Source organism: Erythrolamprus reginae, chromosome 8 (assembly GCF_031021105.1).
Source record: "Erythrolamprus reginae isolate rEryReg1 chromosome 8, rEryReg1.hap1, whole genome shotgun sequence".
NCBI classification, from domain to species: domain Eukaryota; kingdom Metazoa; phylum Chordata; class Lepidosauria; order Squamata; family Dipsadidae; genus Erythrolamprus; species Erythrolamprus reginae.
In genome coordinates, this window is record NC_091957.1 from 44,868,572 (window position 1) to 44,891,120 (window position 22,549).

The following is a 22,549-nucleotide window of genomic DNA, read 5'->3' on the forward strand; positions in this document are numbered from 1 at the left end:
GGGGAAAAAATGGGAGTCGTGCTTGGGAGAAAGTGGGGGAACCCCGCTTAAAAAATAAAAATGAGTCCAGACAGCTAAAAACACAACTTTTTTTAAAAAAAATTCCAAAATCCTGGATGCCCGGATAAATCACAGCATGCCTGCTCAGAATTATTTTGAAATTCTCAACTCCCGTTACTCCCCTTTAAATGCAAACAGGGTGGGTTCTGCCTTTAGTCATTGGGTACTCCAAAGGAGAATGAGAAACAAAATGATATGTTTAATATGTTAATAGTTTTATTTTCCAGCCTGGGCCAATGATGGGTGAGTCATCTTTCATCTTTCACAAACATTGAAGTGTTTTTAATAGGAAAGTGAACACAAGAACAAGGGGGCACAATCTGAGGCTAGTTGGGGGAAAGGTCAGAAGAAATGTGAGAAAATAGTATTTGACTGAAAGAGTCGTACATGCTTGGAACAAACTTCCAGCAGACGTGGTTGGTAAATCCACAGTCACTGAATTTAAACATTCCTGGGATAAACATAGATCCATCCTAAGATAAATATAGAAAATAGTATAAGGACAGACTAGATGGACCATGAGGTCTTTTTCTGCCCTCAATCTTCTATGTTTCTATGTTTCATTTGTGGAGATCATTAGCTGATCATTTCTGTTGGATCTAACCTTTTTAATCCAACCTGTTCCCCATTTGACCCCAGAATTTAAATGGAATACATATGAGTCATCTTTGAGTCAGGTTCAGTCTCAGAGAGGTTCCTCTGTAGGTTGAGGGATTCTGGGAGTTGAAGTCGAGGGTTGGACTAGATCAGCGTTTCCCAACCGGTGTGCTGCGGCACACTAGTGTGCCGCGAGACACGGTCAGGTGTGCTGCGAAGCTCCTAGGGAAGCTCCAGCTGGGCGGGGCGCTGCCGGTGCCGACCTGGAGCTCCCGCTCGCAGCTGTCCCCCAGCTCCTGCTCGATGCCGCGGTTTTCAGCGCTCTCCTGCTGGGCCCCAAAGAAGGAAGGCAGGAAGAAGGAGAGCTTCATTCTTCGCGCCTTTTTCCCGCCTTCCTTCTTTGGGGCCCAGCAGGAGAGCACCAGAAACCGCAGCATCAGGCAGGAGCCGGGGAGCAGCTGCGAGTGGGAGCCCTAGGACGGAGGCACCGGCAGCGCCCTGCCCAGCTGGAGCTTCCCTGGCGTCGGCGGCAAGTGTCCTTTGGGGCCCGGGGTGGTGGTGGCTGCAGCGGCCGCAGGCAGTCACGGGGAGATGGCGGCGGCGAGAGGGAGCTCCAGGCGGCGGCGAGAGGGAGCTCTCTCTCTCTCTCAGCTGACTGCAAGCGGGAGCCCTGACGGTGGCGGTTGGACATGCTGCTGGACGCCGTACATGGCGCTGCGGGCCTGGTATATACGGCGTCCAGCAGCATGTCCAGCTGCCGCTGTCAGGGCTCCCGCTTGCAGTCAGCTGAGAGAGAGAGAGAGAGAAAGAAAGAAAGAGAGACATATAAGAGAGGCAGAGAGATAGAGAAAGAGAGACATAGCAAGAGAGGCAGAGATAGAGAGATAGAGAAAGAGAGAGAGAGAGAAAGAGAGACATAGCAAGAGAGAAAGAGAGACTTAGCAAGAGAGGCAGAGAGAGAAAGAGAAAGAAAGAGAGACATAGCAAGAGAGACAGAGAGAGAGAAAGAGAAAGAAAGAGAGATAGCAAGAGAGGCAAAGAGAAAGAAAGAGACATATAGCAAGAGACAGTGAAAGAGAGAGAGAGAGCAAGAAAGAGGGGAAAAGGCAAGAAAGAGATAGCAAGAGAGACAGAGAGAGAGAGAGAGCAAGGGAGAGAGAAAGACATAGAGGAAGGGAATGAGGGAGAGAGAAAGAGAGCAAAAAAGAGAGGAAGAAAGAAAGAGGGATGGAGAAAAAGAAGGGAAGGAAGGAAAAGAGAGAAAGAGGGAGAAATAGAGTGAAAGGGAGGAAGAGAGAGGGGTTTTTTGTCCAAACTTTTCTTTAGCCCGCCCCCCCCCCGCCCCCCCTTTCAATGTTCCCCAGGATTTTGAAAATATGAATAATGTGCCACGGCTCAAAAAAGGTTGGGAAACACTGGACTACATAGATAGATAGATAGATAGATAGATAGATAGATAGATAGATAGATAGATAGATAGATAGATAGATAGATAGATAGATGATAGGTAGGTAGATAGATAGATAGATAGATAGATAGATAGATAGATAGATAGATAGATAGATAGATAGATAGATAAAATAGATAGAATTCTTTATTGGCCAAGTGTGATTGGACACACAAGGAATTTGTCTTGGTGCATATGCTCTCAGTGTACATAAAAGAAAAAGATACATTTGTTAAGAATCATGTGGTACAATACTTAATGATTGTCATAGAGGTAAAATAAGCAATGAAGAAAGAATCAATATTAATAAAAATCTTCTGATACAAGCAACAAGTTACAATCATACAGTCCTAAGTGGGAGGAAAAGGATGATAGGAATGATGAAAAAAACTAGTAGAAATAGAAGTGCAGACTTAGTAAAAAGTTTGACAGTGTTGATGTTTGACAGAGTAGAGTGATGGCATTCAGGGAAAAACTGTTCTTGTGTCTAGTTGTCTTGGTGTGCAGTGCTCTGTAGCGACGTTTTGAGGATAGGAGTTGAAACAGTTTGTGTCCAGGATGTGAGGGGTCAGTAAATATTTTCCCCACCCTCTTTTTGACTTGTGCAGTATACAGGTCCTCAATGAAAGGCAGGTTGGCAGAAAACTTATAAGGTCCCTCCCAACGCTAGTAATCTGTAATCCCCTAGGTTTAAAGTTGCTAAGAAACTTTACAGTTACAAAATGGAACTTAACTTGAGCTAAATACTGTAAATCAACACGGTTGTAAAAAAAGAGAAAATAATTTGTAAAAATAGGTTTATGGGGACACCTGCTGGCCATTGCATAAATAGCATACGAAATAGATCCGATGTTTTATTTACAATTCAAATTTCAGTTCAAAGTTGCAGAAGTATGTCCGGGCTTTCACGTAACAAATTGTTTCCATATGAAAGGCAACACATTATATCTCTTGTTGATTTCAATGAATGTTGACTCTCAAAAATCTAGAGCAACAAACACTATCCACAAATTGTTTTTGTTTCAATGGTCCCAAACAGTGTTCCCTCTAATTATTTTGGGTGGTGGGTGGAAAAGTATAGTGTCTGAGCGGCAGTCCCTTTGGGACTGGGCGGCACAGAAATAATAAATATATAAATAAACAAACAAATAAATAAATAAAAAACCCACCCTGTTTTGCCTCAGAGAATTTCAAAATAAAATACTGTACTGTGTGTCTATAACAGTGAGCTCATAATAGGGCAACTCTATCAATATCAAAATGCCACTTAAATAGTTGAGCTAGTTTCAAACTAGATTTTGATTTTCTTTCTCTCTTCCTTACTCCCATTCTTTCCTCTCTTTTTTCTACCTGTTTCTCTCTCTTCCTCTCTTTCTCTCTCTCTCCTTCCCTCTCACTCTTTCCCTCTTGGCTTCTGGGCAGGTTTGGAAAACTCTGAGTTGATGATGATTTTTAAGTGAGCGATTGCTCACTGCTCAGCTTAGAGGGAACTATGGTCCCAACTGGTAGCACTGATGGGCTGCCAATATTTTTACTGCCACGCTGTAGGTGTGGCTTATTTTTTGGTTGTGGCTTGATGGTCATATTATCAGGTAGGAGTGGCTTGCCGGCCATGTGACCAGGTGGGAGCGGCTTGACAATCATGTGACTGGGGGGTGGCTTAAAAGTCACGTGACTTGGTGGGAGTGGCTTACCGACCAAGGTAAGTTTTCAAATAGGTGCTTGGACTCTTTTTCAGTTGATTAAGTCAATAGATTATTCTAAACAGTCTGTTTGTTGTTTGTTTGTTTGTTTGTTTGTTTGTTTGACTTCTATGCCGCCCTTCTCAACCAACTGATTGGCAGGGAGGTCAGAGGGAGACACCTCCACTGTAAACGCCTGATTGGTCGGATTGTAAAAATAGGTTCCAGGGCACCAGAATTATTTTATTATTATTATTATTTATTAAATTTGTATGCCGCCCCTCTCCGTAGACTCAGGGCGGCTCACAACGGTAATAGAAAAAATAATGTAGAATACAAATCTAATAATTAAAACTAAAAACCCATAATTTTAAAAAAACATGCACACAGCATACCATACATAAAAAATATAGGCCTGGGGAAGTTATATCAATCAATCAATCAATCAATCAATCAATCAATTTATTTGTTTGTTTGTTTGTTTGTTTGTTTGTATGCCGCCCGTCTCCGTAGACTCGGGCCGGCTCACAACAATAACAAGAACAATGTAAGAACAAATCTAATAATTTAAAAAACACTAAAAACCCCATTATTAAAAGCAAACAAACACACAAACATTCCATGTATAAACTGTATAGGTCCGGGGGAGATGTGTCAGTTCCCCCATGCCTGACGGCAGAGATGGGTCTTAAGAACTTTACGAAAGGCAAGGAGGGTGGGGGCAGTTCTAATCTCCGGGGGGAGCTGGTTCCAGAGGGTCGGGGCCACCACAGAGAAGGCTCTTCTCCTGGGTCCCACCAAACGACATTGTTTAGTTGACAGGACCCGGAGAAGGCCAACTCTGTGGGACCTAACCGGTCACTGGGATTCAGTTCCCCCATGCCTGATGACAGAGGTGGGTTTTAAGGAGTTTACGAAAGGCAAGGAGGGTGGGGGCAGTTCTAATCTCAGGGGGGAGCTGATTCCAGAGGGTTGGGGCCGCCACAGAGAAGGCTCTTCCCCTGGGACCTGCCAGAAGCTTGAGTTCCTAACACCGTGGGGAATTTGTCTGTCCCCCCGTGGTCTTAGGCAACCCCTGTGAAATGGTTGTTTGACCTCCCCCCAAGGGGTCCCGACCCCCAGGTTGAGACCCACTGGTCTAATTCCATCTCCTGTGGTCCTACCCTGCTGAGCTGCAGACAGCAAAACCCACTGAATGTCCAAAAGTCAGCTTTCATTTGGATGTCCCAGGGCAAAGCTCTCACTGTCCCTATTTAAGAGGTCACTCATCTCTGCTGATATGCAGCCTGGATCCCAGCTCAAGTCCTCGCCTGCTGCTGCGGTTCCAACTGATTTTCTTTCGATAGCAGGCAGAGGGGAGAGGAGGGGAATGTCACTCCTCAGCAATCAATCAATGTCAATTCCGTTTGGGATGACAAATGCCTTTCCACACTTTAACTTGGTTGATTGAGAGGGTAAAATACCTAGGTTTTGCAGGCATTTTTTTAACAAGGGCATATTTAAGAGGCTTGGCTGCTGACCTGCGTAACTTTAGGAACTTTCCTTGAAGAATGGCTGGAAGAATTCAAGCTATGAGAGAAAGAAAGGGAAGAGAAGAGAAAGAGCCGGGGTGGCGCAGTGGTTAAAGTGCAGCACTGCAGGCTACTTCAGCTAACTGATAGCTGTAGTTCAGCAGTTCAAATCTCACCACCAGCTCCAGGTTAACTCAGCCTTCCTTCCTTCGGAGGTGGGTAAAATGAGGAGCCAGATTGTTGGGAGCAAGAGGCTGATTCTGTAAATTGCTTAGAGAGGGCTGTAAAAGCACTATGAAGCGGTATATAAGTCTAAATGATATTTGTATTGCTATAATAGTAAGAAAAAAGGGGGAAGGAATGGAGTGGGAAAGGAAAGGAGAAAGGAAAGGAATGAGAAAGTCAAGGGAAAGGAATGGGAAAGGGAAAGGAAAGGGATGGGAAATAGAAATTAATGAAAAAATAATGAGAAAGGAATGAGAAAGGAAAGGAATGAGAAAGGAAAGGAGAAAGGAAAGAAATGAGAAAGGAAAGGGAAAGGAAAGGAATGAGAAGAGAAAGTAATAGGAAAGGGATGAAAAAGGAAAGGAGTGAGAAAGGAAAGGGAAAGGAATGAGAAAGAAAAAGGAATAAGAGGAAAGGAGAAAGGAAAGGAAGGAGTAAGGAAAGGGAAACGAAAGGAATGAGAAGAGAAAGTAATAGGAAAGGAATGAAAAAGGAAAGGAGTAAGGAAAGGAATGAGAAAGGAAAAGGAAAGGAATGAAAAAGGAAAGGAGAAAGGAAAGAAATGAGAAAGGAAAGGGAAACGAAAGGAATGAGAAGAGAAAGTAATAGGAAAGGAATGAAAAAGGAAAGGAGTAAGGAAAGGAATGAGAAAGGAAAAGGAAAGGAATGAAAAAGGAAAGGAGAAATGAAAGAAATGAGAAAGGAAAGGGAAAGGAATGAGAAAGAAAAAGGAATAAGAGGAAAGGAGAAAGGAAAGGAACGAGTAAGGAAAGGAGAAAGGAAAGGAATGAGAAAGGAAAGGGAAAGGGATGAAAAAGGAAAGGAATAAGAAAGGAATGAGAAAGGAAAAGGAAAGGAATGAAAAAGGAAAGGAGAAATGAAAGAAATGAGAAAGGAAAGGGAAAGGAATGAGAAAGAAAAAGGAATAAGAGGAAAGGAGAAAGGAAAGGAACGAGTAAGGAAAGGAGAAAGGAAAGGAATGAGAAAGGAAAGGGAAAGGGATGAAAAAGGAAAGGAATAAGAAAGGAAAGGGAAAGGAATGAGAAAGAAAAAGGAATAAGAGGAAAGGAGAAAGGAAAGGAATGAGTAAGGAAAGGAGAAAGGAAAGGAATGAGAAAGGAAAGGGAAAGGGATGAAAAAGGAAAGGAATAAGAAAGGAAAGGGAAAGGAATAAGAAAGAAAAAGGAATAAGAGGAAAGGAGAAAGGAAAGGAATGAGTAAGGAAAGGAGAAAGGAAAGGAATGAGTAAGGAAAGGAGAAAGGAAAGGAATGAGAAAGGAAAGGGAAAGGGATGAAAAAGGAAAGGAATGAGAAAGGAGAAAGGAAAGGAATGAGAAAGGAAAGGGAAAGGAATGAGAAAGAAAAAGGAATAAGAGGAAAGGAGAAAGGAAAGGAATGAGAAAGGAAAGGAGAAAGGAAAGGAATGAGAAAGGAAAGGGAAATGAATGAGAAAGAAAAAGAAATAAGAGGAAAGGAGAAAGGAAAGGAATGAGAAAGGAAAAGGAATAAGAGGAAAGGAGAAACGAAAGGAATGAGAAAGGAAAGGAAAGGAATGAGAAAGGAAAGGAGAAATGAAAGAAATGAGAAAGGAAAGGGAAAGGAATGAAAAAGAAAAAGGAATAAGAGGAAAGGAGAAAGGAAAGGAATGAGAAAGGAAAGGAGAAAGGAAAGGAATGAGAAAGGAAAGGGAAATGAATGAGAAAGAAAAAGAAATAAGAGGAAAGGAGAAAGGAAAGGAATGAGAAAGGAAAAGGAATAAGAGGAAAGGAGAAAGGAAAGGAATGAAAAAGGAAAGGAAAGGAATGAGAAAGGAAAGGAGAAATGAAAGAAATGAGAAAGGAAAGGGAAAGGAATGAGAAAGAAAAAGGAATAAGAGGAAAGGAGAAAGGAAAGGAATGAGTAAGGAAAGGAGAAAGGAAAGGAATGAGAAAGGAAAGGGAAAGGGATGAAAAAGGAAAGGAATAAGAAAGGAAAGGGAAAGGAATGAGAAAGAAAAAGGAATAAGAGGAAAGGAGAAAGGAAAGGAATGAGTAAGGAAAGGAGAAAGGAAAGGAATGAGAAATGAAAGGGAAAGGGATGAAAAAGGAAAGGAATGAGAAAGGAGAAAGGAAAGGAATGAGAAAGGAAAGGGAAAGGAATGAGAAAGAAAAAGGAATAAGAGGAAAGGAGAAAGGAAAGGAATGAGAAAGGAAAGGAGAAATGAAAGAAATGAGAAAGGAAAGGGAAATGAATGAGAAAGAAAAAGAAATAAGAGGAAAGGAGAAAGGAAAGGAATGAGAAAGGAAAAGGAATAAGAGGAAAGGAGAAAGGAAAGGAATGAGAAAGGAAAGGAAAGGAATGAGAAAGGAAAGGAGAAATGAAAGAAATGAGAAAGGAAAGGGAAAGGAATGAGAAAGAAAAAGGAATAAGAGGAAAGGAGAAAGGAAAGGAATGAGTAAGGAAAGGAGAAAGGAAAGGAATGAGAAAGGAAAGGGAAAGGGATGAAAAAGGAAAGGAATAAGAAAGGAAAGGGAAAGGAATGAGAAAGAAAAAGGAATAAGAGGAAAGGAGAAAGGAAAGGAATGAGAAAGGAAAGGGAAAGGGATGAAAAAGGAAAGGAATGAGAAAGGAGAAAGGAAAGGAATGAGAAAGGAAAGGGAAAGGAATGAGAAAGAAAAAGGAATAAGAGGAAAGGAGAAAGGAAAGGAATGAGAAAGGAAAGGAGAAAGGAAAGGAATGAGAAAGGAAAGGGAAATGAATGAGAAAGAAAAAGAAATAAGAGGAAAGGAGAAAGGAAAGGAATGAGAAAGGAAAAGGAATAAGAGGAAAGGAGAAAGGAAAGGAATGAGAAAGGAAAGGAAAGGAATGAGAAAGGAAAGGAGAAATGAAAGAAATGAGAAAGGAAAGGGAAAGGAATGAGAAAGAAAAAGGAATAAGAGGAAAGGAGAAAGGAAAGGAATGAGAAAGGAAAGGAGAAAGGAAAGGAATGAGAAAGGAAAGGGAAATGAATGAGAAAGAAAAAGAAATAAGAGGAAAGGAGAAAGGAAAGGAATGAGAAAGGAAAAGGAATAAGAGGAAAGGAGAAAGGAAAGGAATGAGAAAGGAAAGGAAAGGAATGAGAAAGGAAAGGAGAAATGAAAGAAATGAGAAAGGAAAGGGAAAGGAATGAGAAAGAAAAAGGAATAAGAGGAAAGGAGAAAGGAAAGGAATGAGAAAGGAAAGGGAAAGGGATGAAAAAGGAAAGGAGAAAGGAAAGGAATGAGAAAGGAAAGGGAAAGGGATGAAAAAGGAAAGGAGAAAGGAAAGGAGAAAAGAAAGGAATGAGAAAGGAAAGGGAAAGGAATGAGAAAGAAAAGGAATGAGAAAAGAAAGCGAAAGGAATAAGAAAGGAAAGGAGAAAGGAAAGGAATGAGAAAGGAAAGGAAAAGGAATGAGAAAGGGGAGAAAGGAAAGGAGGAGAGAAAAGCAAGAAAAAGAAGAAGAAATAAAGCCATTTCAATAAGCAATCTAAGACCAGAGGCAGCTGCCCATCACCTGTTATTCTGTTTTACCATTTGGGACTATCTGTGACAGAGATCCACAATCTACCCCTAGTTTTCCAATACTTTCCCTGTCAGTATTGAGAGTTCCCAGAGATTGCCTTCTCTTTGGGAAGACTGCTGTGGGCACCCACCTCTGGGCCTCTTCAATATCTATGGTTTTTGACATTCTAAAAGTAGTAGGCCAAGTTTCTGGTCCCATTGGTTGCATTTCTTTGGAAAACGTCTTGTAGTAGTGGTATTTTTTGAAGTAAGAACTGTTCCCGAGATCAATGATCTCGTTTCTGAAAATATAATTGTAGGTTTTCACACAAGCAGGCCAGCAGAGGGCGGGAGGCACCAATTCAATAATAGCTTGTGCATATGTCTGCCAATCTAGCTTGCAAGTTACAAAAAAACATTTCCCCCCTCCCTCCTGCTGGACAATCTCAAAGTCCCAGATCTAGGGCAATTTCTTCATTCTATTCCTTAGCAATGGGACATTTCCTGCTTCTGTTGTTTATTCATCTCTCTCTCTCTCTCTCTTTTTTTTTTTGCTATGGATATCTGATTTTCAACACCACGTTGAGGGGGTGTGTGCAAACTGAATGTGGGTTAGGCTGACAAATCCAGCTCATAATGGATCTATTTCTTTATCCGGTAGTAGCAGAAAAGTCAAAGTAACCCACATTCGTATTAAGGCAAGAATGGCTTCCTCTTGGTTTCTCAGGCGTATGGTTACAAAGATATACTATTCCTAAATATGGAGGGTCTGTTCTTGGCTTTGGGGTAGGAATAGAATAAGGAATGTGAATGTGAATGGAAATGGGATTGGCCATGCCTTTTCCAATCCCATTCCCTATTTCCTATTTCCCATTCCACTCTACCCAACTCTACCCTACCTTACCCTACCGTACCCTACTCTACTCTTCTCTATCCTATCCTACCCTACCCTACACTACACTACTCTTCTCAATCCAACCCTACCCTACTCTACACTACTCTTCTCAATCCAACCCTACCCTACCCTACACTACTCTTCTCAATCCAACCCTACACTACACTACACTACACTACTCTTCTCAATCCAACCCTACCCTATTCTACACTACTCTTCTCAATCCAACCCTACCCTACCCTACTCTACACTACTCTTCTCAATCCAACCCTACCATACCCTACTCTACACTACTCTTCTCAATCCAACCCTACTCTACACTACTCTTCTCAATCCAACCCTACCCTACTCTACACTATTCTTCTCAATCCAACCCTACCCTACTCTACTCTACACTACTCTTCTCAATCCAACCCTACCATACCCTACTCTACACTACTCTTCTCAATCCAACCCTACCCTACTCTACACTACTCTTCTCAATCCAATCCAATCCAACCCTACTCTACACTACTCTTCTCAATCCAGCCCTACCCTACTCTACACTATTCTTCTCAATCCAACCCTACCCTACCCTACTCTACTCTACACTACTCTTCTCAATCCAACCCTACCCTACTCTACACTACTCTTCTCCATCCAACCCTACTCTACCCTACTCTTCTCAATCCAACCCTACCCTACCCTACTCTACTCTACACCAGTGATTTTCAACCTTTTTTGAGCCGCGGCACATTTTTTACATTTACAAAATCCTGGGGCACACCACCAACCAAAATGACACCCTATGACACTCTCCTCTCTTTTTCCATCCCTTTCTCCTCCCCACCCTTGTGTGTGTGTGTGTGTGTGTGTGTGTGTGTGTGTGTTTGTGTACACACTCTTCAACCATTTCCAAAAACAGGTGAGGGCTGGTTTTTTTCTCTTATTCTTTGGGTGCTTTTTATCATATGCTTTAAATCAAGAGTCACTTCTCTCTCTCTTTTGTTTCTCTTTCCTCTCATTCTATGTCTCAATCATTTTCTCATTTCTCTCTCTCTCTCCCTTCCTCTCCTTTTTTTCCTCTCTCTCTCTTGCTCTCTTTCTCTCTCTTGCTTGCTTTCTCTCTCACTCTCACTTTCTCACGTTCTCTCTTTTCTTTCTCACTCTTGATTTCTCTCTCTCTCTCTCTCTTTCTCTTTCTCTCTCTCTTACTTTCTTTCTCTCTCTCTCACTCTCATTCTCTCTCTCAGCAAAAAGTTGTGAGACCGGAACCTGAGCTTCCTTCTTCACGGCACACCTGACCATGTCTCACGGCACACTAGTGTGCCATGGCACACTGGTTGAAAAACACTGCTCTACACTACTCTTCTCAATCCAACCCTACCCTACCCTACCCTACTCTACACTACTCTTCTCAATCCAACCCTACCATACCCTACTCTACACTACTCTTCTCAATCCAACCCTACCCTACTCTACCCTACTCTTCTCAATCCAACCCTACTTTACACTACTCTTCTCAATCCAACCCTACCCTACCCTACCCTACTCTACTCTACACTATTCTTCTCAATCCAACCCTACCCTACCATACTTTAATATGCTATACTCTGATAAAATAATATGTAAGGAACAATTTTCTAACAGTAGAATAATTAATATGTGGAATAGCTTGCTTCCTAGAATTGTGGGTATCCCATCACAGGAGGTTTTCAAAAAGAGAATGGAGAAGAATTTGATTGGGATGTTAAAGTCTCCTTCCTTGAGCAGGGGGTTGGACTAGAAGACCTCCAAGGTCCCTTCCAGCCCCATGATTCTATTTTATAAACATGAGCCTGGAGGGGGAGTGCTAGGAAATGATATATCTCGTAGCATTAACATTGCCTGATGTCCTGGATATGGTGTGCAATTCTCCCAAATATAGAAGCATGTGATGGTTATCTTCAAATTGAATAGGACTTTGTCAATCCTCATTAGCGTTTGGTAATGAGAGATTATGCAAACTCCTGAGTTCTCTAAGGGGGCGGGAGGGGGGGGGGAGAGGATAATTTCCCTTTTATTTTCTTGGCTTTTTATTAGACACAAACACAACAGCCACTGCTTTCTGGCAATGAATTTTTTTAAAGTGTTTCTTCAATCTATTCTCATTCTATTACTGGGAGCTAATTATCTTCCTTGCATTGATCATTTCCCAGGTCTAATGAATTCTAGCCAACACAGCATACAAAAAAACCCCAAATCTCGCTATATTTTATTTTATTTTATTTATTTATTCGATTTTTATGCCATCCTTCTCCTTAGACACAGGGCGGCTTACAACATGTTAGCAATAGCACTTTTTAACAGAGCCAGCCTATTGCCCCCACAATCTGGGTCCTCGTTTTACCCACCTCGGAAGGTGTTCTGTTGAGCTCTCTGGTAGAATCCTCCTGAAAATTCACAGATACAAATTTCAGACACACACACATTTGAAAATTCAAAACAATGTTCTTTATACCAAAAATTCAACTAAACTAAGCACTCTTTTTCTATAGCAAAGAGCACTCGTCTCCAAACAAACTGGTAATTGGTACAAGTCCCTTATCAGTTCTGCGATACTTAGCTTGCAGCTGTGAGGCAATTCATAGTCCTTCTTCTTTCACAAAGTGAAACACACTTTGCTCTGGTTTAGTTTCAAAGCGAGGAAAAATCAGCACACAAAGGTCAAAGTCAGCAAGACAGGCCCAAAACACAATGATCAGATAATCCTCCACAATGGCCAAACCCACAGGCTGCTATTTATAGCAGCCTCACTAATGACCACAGCCCCATCCAACCACAGGTGGCCTCATTTTCTTTTATAATAATCTCTCAGTTGTTGCTGCCTATGCATCGCTCTCCGCATGCGTGGCTGTATCATTAACTCTTGTTCCGAATCCAAGGAGAAGATAGATAATTGATCTCCTTCTGAGCTGTCTGCCACACTCTCCTCCTCCCTGTCACTCATGTCTTCTTGGTCAGAGGAGCCTTCATCAGCAGATTCCACCGGGAGCAAAACAGGCCTGTGGCATGTGGATGTCTCCCCCACATCCACAGTCCTTGGGGCAGGAGCTGGGCCAGAGCTAACCACAACAGAAGGATGGGAGGCTGAGTCAACCTGGAGCCGGTGATGAGATTTGAACCGCTGACCTGCAGATCTACAGTCAGTTTCAGTGGCCTGCAGTAAAGCACTCTACCTGCTGCGCCACCCCGGCTCTAATATCGATGCATCCATATAGGGTTAGCTTTCTACCTGGTGGGCTTTGGGGGGGCTGGGACCCCAAATAAAGAGGTTGTGATGACAATTAATTTATTTAATTCTCAATCTGGATTTCACCACTGTGTCACCTGGTGGTTTTGCATCCAAGCCCTGGCCAGTTCATTTTTTGAGATTTGCCAAGGTCGACGAGAGTACTGATTATCTTGGCTGAATTAATCATTTCCGAGGCTTGGAGAACCCTACCCAGCATTTCTATAAACGGATTTGATGAGCAATTGCATCAAAGAAATCACAGCACAGTCAGACCGAAAATAGTCAGAGAGGAGAGGAAGAGGAGGAGGAGAACAGTCAGAGAGGAGAGGAAGAGGAGGAGGAGAACAGGGATGGAGGTTAAAACATATGAAGAATGACTGCAGGAACTGGGTATCTAGTTTAATGAAAAGAAGGACCAGGGGAGACATGATAGCATTGTTCTAATATCTCAGGGGCTGCCACAAAGAAGAGGGAGTCAAGTTAGTCTCCAAAGCACCTGAAAGCAAGATAAGAAGCAATGGTTGGAAACTAATCAAGGAGAGAAGCAACTTAGAATTCAGGAGACATTTCCTGACAGTGAAAACGATTGACCAGTAGAACAGCTTGCCACTAGAAGCAGTGGGTGCTCCAACATTTGTCTGAAATGGTATACAGCAGTGATGGTATCCCATCTTCATTAGGTACAATTATAGCTGCATTCTTGAGAAAGGTCGAAACCTTGAGTATTTTCACAGTGTTCTTATATTTCAGCAACTCATGAAGTTGAGTTTCCCCAGAACTAAACAAGATTTCTCCATTTTCTAGCAGAACAATAAAAATCTAAACCTATTGTTCTGTCTGGGTCACTCCAGAAGCCAATACCAACCCAAAAAGAGAAGCCAGACACACTGGTAAAAGGCAAAGGTAGTTTATATAATTCAAGGAAAACACAGCTAACAGAAAATGTCCTTACAAACAGGAAAAACGCTGGAACTTCAAATATATACACGAAGGGAATAGTCCATGAAGCAATACCAGATTCTTGCTGCCAAAACGAAGCTGTAGATAGCAAACATATGCCTCCCACGAGTCTTCCAGACTGCTAGGCCACAAGCCAAGATCAGAGACACTGAGAATCAAAACAGGTCACCGCAACTCCAATTGATAACACTCCACATGGCTTCAAGGCCTTGCCTGCCTTTTAAACCCTGCTGATGAGGACCATACCCAAACCCAGCTGTTTCTCATTCAATGGTGATAATATTTCTTTAACTGCTCCTTTCGTTGCTCTGAACGTCTCTGTATCATGTCAATGATAGCTTGTGCGGCATCACCTAATGACTTCAAGCTACTGGCTGGGGCTCTCATGCTGTTCTCCTTCATCCCATTCCTGACTCTCCTCTCCCCCGTCCGACTGTTCAGCCCCCTCCTCTGCGCTGTCATCCTCCTCCGGGCATGGAGCCAGCAAAGACGCAGCCGGTCCCTGAGCAGCCTCAGGCTGAACCACAACACCTATGTTCTGGTTCGCTTTTGCCATGTCCAATAACATTCTGAGAAATATATTATTACTAGTAGCTGGATAGCCATGCTTCGCTATGGAACTGAACTCCTTAGGCTTGGAGTAGAATGTCTAAACTCCCAGCACGCAGGCCGGATGAGTCACACACTGGCCACGCCCACTGGCAGTTGGAACAGAGTTCTTTTCAAAGGGCGAGGGGGAATAGAACATCTAACTCCTTAGCATCAGAACGTGTTAATAATAATATAAGAAATAATTAATGACCTGATAATCATTTCAAAAAAACCTTTCTTAGCAAGCACTTAGAAGCCAAGACAAACATACATGCCAAGTTTCAAGTTTCTAGGGTTTACGGTTCTGGAGTTTTCATGATGAGTGAGTGGATTTCACTTTTATATAGAGAGATCAATTATCACCACCGCCATCATCATCAATATAAGCACCTCTTCTCATTGTCAGAGAAAGCCAAGTTTTATTTACTTCAGCAATACTCCTGGGCTCAAGGGAGTCTTTTGAATCAATATTATGAATGTTTCCTTGTGATATAAGAGGCCGGTAAAAGTTTAATGCTAATATTAAAATTAATAACCTGCCTATTTATATGCTTCGCCAATTTGATAACAGCATGGTGCTATGATTAGGGGGGTTGGAAGTGGGGGCTGGTGACTGAAATATTGCTAGGGTTTTCTCTCTCTTTTTTGCATATGGAAATAAGGGTGGATAGGGGGAGTCTAAAAATAATTCAAATGCAAATTGGCCTCTTCACATCTGGGGGTTTGTCACCCATAAGACTTGCCTTCCTGAGCACCTCTAGTCACAAAGAAGCACCTAGGAGCATGAGATACACATCACTTGGTTCTGTGTTGCTCAAGTGTGTTATCATATCACGATGTTGATGATGCATAACACTGCAGCAGAAGACAGGACCAGAACCCAAAAAATCAGCCAAGATATTTACTTTATATCTGAACCATTTTTGTTATATCTGCCTGACGACCGGCAGCAGGGAAAGCCGCGGGGATTGGCGCCTTCTCCAAGGTGCTGATTGGCCGCGTTTACTAAGTAACAATGCAGGCGGGAGATTATGCTGTTCTGTATTGGTTGGCTCCTCAGCCTGTCTGCTGTATAAATGTTATGCTTTCTGCTGAAACTTTAAGTGTGTGTATCTGCCTGCTCTGGCACGAGTTCTTATAATAAACGGCCTGAATTATACGTGAGTTCCAGTTATTACATTTGGCGACGAGGATTCCTACTATTGTGGGTAACTATACTTACCACAATGTCTACCCACGTATCTTTTCCCCCCTTTGATCCACAAGGGGAGACCTGGGACTCATACGTGGCCAGGTTTGACTGTTTTCTAATTGCAAATGGATTTTCAGAGATTTCCGGTGACCGTAAGAGGGCTTATTTCCTCGGATTTTGCGGCACGGAAATGTTCGAGACAGCTCGAGCCCTGTTTGCCCCGGTTTCCATAAACAATGTGCCCTGGGACGAGTTTCTTAAAACTCTTCAAGATCATTATGCCCCGGCTCCCTCCCGTTGTGCTCGAAGGTATAAATTCTACCAAAGGAATCAAGGTGAGGGGGAATCGATAAATGACTATGTAGCTGCTTTATGTAGGGCAGCTCTTTATTGTGAGTTTTTGGATTTGAACGATTACCTCCTTGATAGACTGGTATTTGGCATAAGAGATGGTCGCCTCAAACGGCGTTTATTGGCCATCCAGGATTTATCATTTCATACAGCTTTGTCAGAGGCCAGGGCATTTGAATTGTCCACACAATCTGTGGCAGCCATGGACTCCTCAGTCAATGTCACCTTGCCAAGTAGCCCTTCACCAGACAAGCCAGGGATGCCTGCAGAAGCAGAGGGGGCATCGACGCCTACTGAGGAGGAAGTTTGTCGGTTGACTGCGAGTCGTGGACGGGAGCAGCCTGCCACCCGGCCCCGGGCCCCACTGTCTCCTTGCCGTGGGTGCGGAGGGGGGCATCTCAGAGTAAATTGCTCTTTCCGTGGCGCTTCTTGCTGGCGCTGTGGTGCGAAAGGGCATATCGCTAAGGTTTGCCGGTCCCGTAGATCCCCTCCGCCGGCTCAGAGGGAGCAAAAAGACTTTTCTAACTCAGGCTCTCGGTGGCAGCGACGGTCCTCGTATTCTCGCCGGGAAGACTGCAATGCTATTTATACTTCTCCGCGTTCGACTACAGCGTACGTGCGAAAGACGTCCTCCTCGGTGGACAAGATTTCTGTGTTTGTGCGCCTGGGCCACACTGTTTGCCCGATGCAAGTCGACACTGGATCCGCCCGATCCCTGGTGTCCTGGTCGACGGCAAAGCGATGTTTTCCCGCGCTACGGAAGTCTCAACTTTGGCCGTGTCAGCTCAACCTCAAGGACTATCAGGGAACTCTCATTCCTCTTGTGGGGGAGGGTACCTTTACTGTTCAATTTAAGGCTTTTACAGGCAAATTACCTTTAATTATTGTGAATGGGCCTTTTGCCAATTTGCTGGGTTTGGACTGGTTTACTGCTCTGGGGTTATCTGTTACGGGAGTGAATGCTGTAAGGGAGGAGACGGGTTTTGACAGGTGGGCCAAGGAATTTCCCTCGGTGTTCGATTCCAGCCTGGGTTGTTACAAGGGCTCATTGATTTCTTTTAGCTTAGACCCAAATGTCCCAGCTGTCCGACTTAAACCCCGCCGTGTACCCATTCCTCTGAGGCCCAAAGTGGACGAAGAATTGGATAGATTAATTAGCCAAGGGGTTTTAGAACCTATTGACCAGGCAAAATGGGAAACCCCAGTGGTAATTGCGGTCAAGGGGGATGGGGGAATTCGCTTGTGTGGCGATTATAAATGTTCTATCAACCGGGCGCTTGCACATCATTCCTACCCCCTGCCAGTGGTGCAGCAGCTGCTCCACTCACTAGGAAAGGGCAGGTTGTTCGCGAGGCTGGATTTAACGCAAGCGTACCAGCAGTTACCTGTGGACCCCCAAACTGCTGAGGCGCAATCGATAATTACTCACCGGGGGGTGTTTAAGTGCAACCGACTTCAATTCGGGGTGTCTATTGCCCCTGGAATTTTCCAGGGGCTCATGGAGCGGTTGCTCTACGGAATTGGGGGAACTGTCCCCTATTTCGATGATGTATTGGTTTCTGGGGGGACGGTGGAGGAGTTGGAAATGAGAACTAGACAGGTACTGTCTAAGTTTAGAGACGCTGGACTCAAGTTAAAGGCAAAAAAGTGTGTTTATGGGGTCCCGAGTGTGGAATTTTTAGGTTTCACAGTAGATGCTGAGGGAATCCACCCCACAGGGGATAAGACGAGGGCAATTAAGGAGGCGCCGAGGCCACAGTCAAAACAAGAGCTGCAAGCATTTTTGGGTTTATTAAATTTTTATGCCGTATTTTTGCCTCACAAGGCATCGGTCGCTGAGCCGCTCCATAGGCTGCTGGATAAGGAAGCTGCTTGGCATTGGGGGCGGCGTGAAGAATCGGCATTTTTGGCGGTAAAAGAAATTCTGACTTCCAACAGTGTACTTGCCCAGTATTCCCCAACGTTGCCTTTAATTCTTACATGCGACGCTTCACAGTTCGGCGTGGGGGCGGTGCTGAGCCATAAGTTGCCAGATGGGAAGGAGGCTCCATTGGCATTTTTCTCCCGCACTCTAGCTAAGGCAGAACGGAATTATGGGCATATCGATAAGGAGGCTTTGGCTCTGATCGCGGGGGTGCGGAAATTCCACAACTATTTGTATGGCCGGCACTTTGAGCTCGTCACGGACCATCAGCCTCTGTTAGGGCTACTAGCTGGGAATAGGCAGAGTCCGATTGTGCTGTCTCCGCGCATGTCGCGCTGGATAATATTTTTAGCCAATTATTGTTATACGTTGACTTACCGGCCGGGCCGCCACATTGCTCACGCGGATGCCTTGAGTAGATGTCCCCTTACGGAGCTCCTGTCAGATCCTGCTCCAGCCAGCACGGTTTTGGCCATTGGGAATGAGCCTGTTTTATTGGCAGCTCCAGAGGTAGCCAGGGAGACGGGAAAAGATTCAGTTTTGTCTAGGGTTAAGCAGTGGATTCTCCGAGGCTGGCCTGCCTCTTCTCCTGGGGAAGAATTTGCCCTATATTTTCGTAGCAAACTAGAGCTGTCAGTGGAAAGGGGTTGTGTACTCCGTGGTAGTAGAGTAGTAATTCCCCCCAAGCAACGTGCACATGTACTGTCTGTGTTACACAAAGGGCATCCCGGCATTGTCCGTATGAAAGGGCTTGCTAGGGACTATGTTTGGTGGCCTGGCATGGATAAGGAGATAGAACAGCGGGTGGCAGCTTGCCAGGTGTGTCAAGAGAGTAGGTCTCTTCCCCCCCGAGCGGAATCGTTGAGTTGGGAGCCACCTGCGGGGCCATGGGCAAGGCTACACATTGATCTGGCCGGTCCTTTTATGGGCGAGAATTTTTTAATAGTCGTGGATGCCCACTCTAAGTGGTTAGAGGTGGCCCGCTTGAGGTCTACTCAGTCTATGGCTATTGTGACAGTTTTGGAAACATTGTTCGCGTCTCATGGGTTCCCTGACATACTTGTCTCGGACAATGGCCCTCAATTCACTTCTGTGGCTTTTGAGTCGTTTTTAGCAGCTGTGGGCATCAGACATGCCCTGGCATCGCCTTGGCATCCCGCCGGAAATGGGCAGGCGGAACGCATGGTACGCTCTGCCAAGGATGCCCTCAAACGGATGCCACAAGGGTCATGGCACCAGAGAGTCACGGAGTTGCTAATGGCTCAGCACTCCACGCCATGTGTGGCAACTGGTAAGACTCCGGCCGAATTGTTAATGGGCAGGAAGCTGAGGATTACCCTGGACAGGTTACATCCCTTATATGCCCCTGCTGCACAGTGGCCAGATCCAGCGGGAAGGAAAATAGAGGTTGGTGACAGGGTGTATGTGCGGGCATACGCAGGGGGGCAGAACTGGAAGCGGGCAACTATAAGTAGAGCATTGGGGCCTCGTTCCTTTGAAACAATATTAAGGGATGGCAGGGTTTGGAAAAGGCACTTGGACCAAATCAGGGTGGACCGGGCAAGAGATCAGGAAGTCACTGAGAGCGGGGAAGGGTTGCTGGAAAGAGAGGTGTTCCCATTACCACCCCAAGCCAGGGGACTGGGAAGTCCTGCCCCAGACATCTGTTCAGGAGTGGCTTCTCCACACAGGGAGTTAAGGGAAAGATTGACAGAGTTGGAGGCCAAGCCGGAGTGTCAGGAAGAGCTCAGACGCTCCAGCAGGATTTCAAAAAAACCCGCCTACCTGAAGGATTACGTTTGCTCCAACCAAGAAGAAAGGAGTGTTATATCTGCCTGACGACCGGCAGCAGGGAAAGCCGCGGGGATTGGCGCCTTCTCCAAGGTGCTGATTGGCCGCGTTTACTAAGTAACAATGCAGGCGGGAGATTATGCTGTTCTGTATTGGTTGGCTCCTCAGCCTGTCTGCTGTATAAATGTTATGCTTTCTGCTGAAACTTTAAGTGTGTGTATCTGCCTGCTCTGGCACGAGTTCTTATAATAAACGGCCTGAATTATACGTGAGTTCCAGTTATTACAATTTTTGTCACACTCACCGTAGGAGAAAAAGAAGCCGAGCTGGAAGAGGGGAAAGAGTTAAGTGGGTCATCAGTTTAGCGTCATTGCGTTCCCACAAATGTGCCAAATCCAAGTCCTCATGGATTTTGTTAACCCTTGTAGAAAGTTAGCACCCATCTTTCTCCTAAAAGAATGACATATTTTAGGAAATACAAAGCTAGAATGTAAGATTATAACTGAGTCTCAGGAGAAGGGCAGCATGGAAATCAAAATCAATCAATCAATCAAACAAACAATCAAGCAATCAAGCAATCAAGCAATCAAACAATCAAACAATCAAACAATCAAACAATGAAACAATGAAACAATCAAACAATCAAACAATCAAACAATCAAACAATCAAACAATCAAACAATCAAACAATCAAACAATCAAACAATCAAACAATCAAACAATCAAACAATCAAACAATCAAACAATCAAACAATCAATCAATCAAACAAACAATCAAACAATCAAACAAACAAACAAACAAACAAACAAACAAAATTACCCCTAAAAGAGAAATTTTAAAAAATCTTATGGGAGAGAGACATTCAGAACCCCAGCTTCCTGCCCCAAGCAGATTTATTTATTGTTTGTGTTGGAAGGGACCCTTTGGGCTGCAATTTTTTTACTACCACACCGTGGGCATGGTTATTTGGTGGGTGTGGCTCACCAGCCATATGATGAAGTGGGAGTGGCTTGATGGTCATGTGACCAGGGATGGCTTAAAGGTCATGTGACTGGCTTAAAGGTGGCCAGCTTGACGTCACTCATGTCAAGGGTTAGGGTTAGGGTGCCTGGCCTCTCCTTGCCTCAAAGAGATACAATTTCTCTTACTATTATTGCTGAACATCCAAAATATACTACTTAATTCCATGTATATATGCCTTATGTGTACATACATATTAGACACAGTCACCTAAAAATATACATTATCTACTATATGTTCTGCCGGTGTGTTTCAACCGCCCGTAATTACAGGGTAATTAGTCCAGGAAGACACACACCACACGATAAAAGGAAAACCCAAAAGTTTTTATAAACAGAAAAACAGAAACAGATCCCTTTTTAAATGTCAAAGGGATTTTCTGGTACACACAAGGCACAGGTTAAATGCAATCCAATTGCTCACCCAATAACTGGGAAATTGAGTCCAATTCTAAAGTCCAGAGAGTCCACACACAATCTTGAACAGCACAAAAACCACAATCTTGACGAAAAAATGAATCAGATAAACTGCCATGAGCCTAAAACACCAGGCTGCACTTTTATCTGTAGCACTAATTACAGCAGCCCCACCCAACCACAGGTGGCCTCATTTTCTCTTGTAATAATCCTTCAGTTGTTGTCTTCTATGCATCACTCTACGCATGCATGGATGTGTCATTAATTCTTGTTCAGAATCCAAGGATGATACAGATGGTTGATCTCCTCCTGGGCTGTCTGCCAAACTCCCCTCTTCCCTGTCACTCACGCTTCCTTGGTCAGAGGAGGCTTCGTTGGCAGATTCCATCGGGAGCAAAACAGGCCTGCGGCATGTGGATGTTTCCCCCACATCCACCTGCACATTCCTTGGGGCAGGAGCTGGGCCAGAGCTAACCACAACACTATATAATCTGTATGTGTATGTACACACACACAAACAGCTCTTCCAAAATTATACACATTCAACCTCATTTACTGCAATAGGAAAAGTGCCCAGAAGGGGGAAAGAAAGAAGGGGGAAAAAAAAATCAAAATTTTTCTACTGTTTCTGAGTATCTGTTGTGTTTAGCTCTGGCCCTGCTCCTGCCCCAAGGACTGTGGATGTGGGGGAGACATCCACATGCTGCAGGCCTGTTTTGCCCCGGGTGGAATCTGCTGATGAAGGCTCCTCTGACCAAGAAGACAGGAGTGACAGGGAGGAGGAGATTGTGGCAGACAGCTCATAAGGAGATCAATTATCTAGCTCCTCCTTGGATTCAGAACAAGAGTTAATGATACAGCCACGCATGAGGAGAACGATGCATAGGCAACAACAACTGAGAGATTATTATCAAAGAAAATGAGGCCACCTGTGGTTGGGTGGGGCTGTGGTAATTAGTGAGGCTGCTATAAATAGCAGCCTGTGGGTTTGGCCATTGTGGAGGATTATCTGATCGTTGTGTTTCGTGACTGCTTTACTGACTTTGACTTTTTGTGTGCTGATTTTTCCCCCGCTTTGAAACTAAACCAGAGCAATGTGTGTTTCACTTTGTGAAAGAAGAAGGACTGTGAAT